Raw genomic sequence first — 3,262 nt, 5'->3', positions numbered from 1 at the left:
ACGAATGTTTGATCGGATTTTATGATCAATGTACTCGTGTATGTTTTTATTTTTTTACCCGAAGACACCTTTTATTGTAGAAACTAGAAAATATGTTCTGTTCATTAACTTTGGTGAAGGTTTCTAGTAAAAAATCGGATTTAGTTATTATTTTTGGGTAGTCCAAATTGAAAATGGTTATTACTTTTTAAAATAATTGAAAAAAAAATTGCGACCAATTATTTATTTTACTTTAATATTATTAAATTTGTTATTTGGTATCGTTGGTTACCAAAAAGTTAGACAGTGTTTGATTAGACCGTCTGATTTTTTTTTTAGTTTTTCTTTTTAAATGCCGATAAAATATTTTTTGCTTGGTCAAAAAGTTTAAAAATGTAATAAAAGATTCGTTCCTAATAAATTAATGATTTTTAAACTTAAAAAAAAAATAAGTTTAAACACCTTAAACATACAATATTTAATGAAATTTATAAAGTAAATAGTATGTATAATGTATATATATATAATATATATATTACAATAAGTAAGTATTAATAATAAAATAAAAGCAATGTTTTCGGAAAAATTTCAATCAATCTATCATATTACTTATAGTAAAATAAATTACTATTCATAGCAATATCAAATAACTTGTTATGTAATATATTATGCCAATAACATAAGTATAAATTGTAATTTAAGAATTTTAGGTCTATTAAAAAGTACAAACCAATCGCTTTTGAACAATGTGGTCCGTTTTTGTTATCTGTAAATTCAAAAATGAATTAAAACAACAGTCAACATCTGTGGTTTTAAATGAATAATGTTAGTGTAAAAACAAAAATACGTAGTTTATTTTTCCGACACTGATTGTATAAAGCATAAATCCATGATTTATTATTGTCACAATAGTATTAGAGATATTAAAAGATATATTTTAGGAATAATCTTTTTTTTTTTGGAAACGTTATACTATCATACCAACAAATAATTAAGTTTACTTAGTTCCTAACCTGGCCTATTTAAGTACAAATATTGACTCATTTACACTGACGATAAGAATAACGAGCGTCATCAAAAATCGAAATTAGAATTTTTCATCATTACAAGTAGGAACACAATTTTTTTTTAAAAAACTTTTTTAATAGTAACCAAAGCTTAGACATTATGTACTTTGTAATTATAAAAGCAGCTAATTAGATAATTATACAAATCTTCTAGCAACCTAAAACACTAGCAAAAACTTAATTAATTTAAATTTAACATATTCAAATATTCAATTTATAAAACTGAAGACATAAATAGAAACATAATATCATTTCTACCATATGATTGTTATTAATTTATATTATTTATAAACATAACATACAATTATAATTTTAAATATTATATCCTATACAATTATAAATTATAATAGTTAATGTGTTGTTAAATGTTTTATGACCGATATAAGAATGATAAGATGTAAACAATGTTAATGTTATCAATACCATTTTTAAACGTAAATTATATACAGTTTAATAAATTTGTTTTGCCAATGTGCATATAAAATTAACTAGGGTTTGAATTAATAATAAAAATAATGATGAGTAATTACTAAAATAATGATCTAGTTAGACTACACTCTTTGTTAATTTATTGCTTTTGTACTAGGTATTAAAATACAAAATAGATACTGCTTGTTGGCTGTTGCCATTATTACTTTATTCACTCGTTAATAATTAAGAATATCGTATAATTTTTAACAGTTCGAGAGTCAAGAGTCATAAATTCATAAATAATAATTCGTTATTTAAAGCTAATAAAATAGTATTGTTTAATTTTAGTTTTACTCAGTTTTCTTGATAAAATAATTCTTTAGTTTATTGCTGTGGCTGTATTATACAGAATAGTTTTGAAATAATTTACATTTTAATAAATAAGCAACCTATGTTAAATCTAAATTAAATGAACAAAATAACAATTCATAAAATAATGATTAGTACGGAAATATTTTCCGGTGCAATCATAGTAGTTATTATAGTATAATTATACAAATATACAATATACAAAGTAATGATAAACTGTACCGGAAACGCAGTAATATATATACTACATACCTATATAAAACCAGCTGCTACCTGATATTATTTTCATAAACAAAAATAATATGAATATGGCGCACGAAAATGAAAAGACTGAAGTAAATATAAATATTAAATATAATAATAATACAATATTCAACACCAAAGAGTTTTAATGTTTTGTTTAGCTATACAATATGACTTACCTATAACGAATATACTCGTTAAATGATCACCGAAACGGATCAACTATAATGTTTTTTTTTTCATTAGTTTGAGACTCAACTCTGCCTACACCCGTAAAATGTGGAATAATTATTATTATAATTATTTTTACTTTATCTGTTTAATATTATATTGTGTTAAATGTTGTTTGTATGGTGTCGCAAGCGACTTTTCATATCAGCTTTGACGCGTACGGATTTTTGCGACAAAAGGGTTTCTGACTCGTTAACAAGAAACAACGAAAAGTATGCGCCATTATAAACCGAAATATTTGTCTGTTGTAGAATCTGCCATTGTATTTGTCTACCTATATATTATTATATAATATTCACTATGAATACTTTATAATATATATGATTTTAATCTATATGTATACATAATATAAATTAATGTTTGTTTGTTTGCGTATCTTCTATAGAATTATCAACTATTCGACCGTTTTCAATGAAAGTTATATCAATATAGATTCCTTAAGATTACAAGAATGTTTAGATAATTTATTTTTTCCCATATAGGATTTCTCAAACATGAATTTAGTTTATTTAATGTTTTGTAGTCAAATAAAAAATAATAATTATTAATGTATTTTACTATTTTAACGTATTACAATGTGACATAAAACACTACCCAACAAATACCATGTATATGACTTATAAGTTAAGAGTTATAATATATCTTTGTTGATGGTCATTTTTAATGAAAACAGTTACAGCACATAATTTTTATTCTCTATATTTAATTCTCCAATTTGCATTCAAAAATCTTGTGTAAAACTATATTACAACTAATAACTAAAATATTTTAATAAATGAGTTCAACACAAATTCTAATTTTTGTCATATGATTGCAAATTATTCCAATAATATACTGATAAAATACGTTTAGTTTTGAGTTCCAATTGAAAAATGTCGATTCTGTTTCATTTTGAACCAGCGTACAATAACCGGGAATTTATAACGTCATGAGTATATTACAAAATGTACATTGACATAAAA

Source organism: Aphis gossypii, chromosome 2 (genome assembly GCF_020184175.1).
Source record: "Aphis gossypii isolate Hap1 chromosome 2, ASM2018417v2, whole genome shotgun sequence".
NCBI classification, from domain to species: Eukaryota; Metazoa; Arthropoda; class Insecta; order Hemiptera; family Aphididae; genus Aphis; species Aphis gossypii.
The sequence above is the reverse complement of the archived record's forward strand: the minus strand, read 5'-3'. Positions refer to the sequence as shown.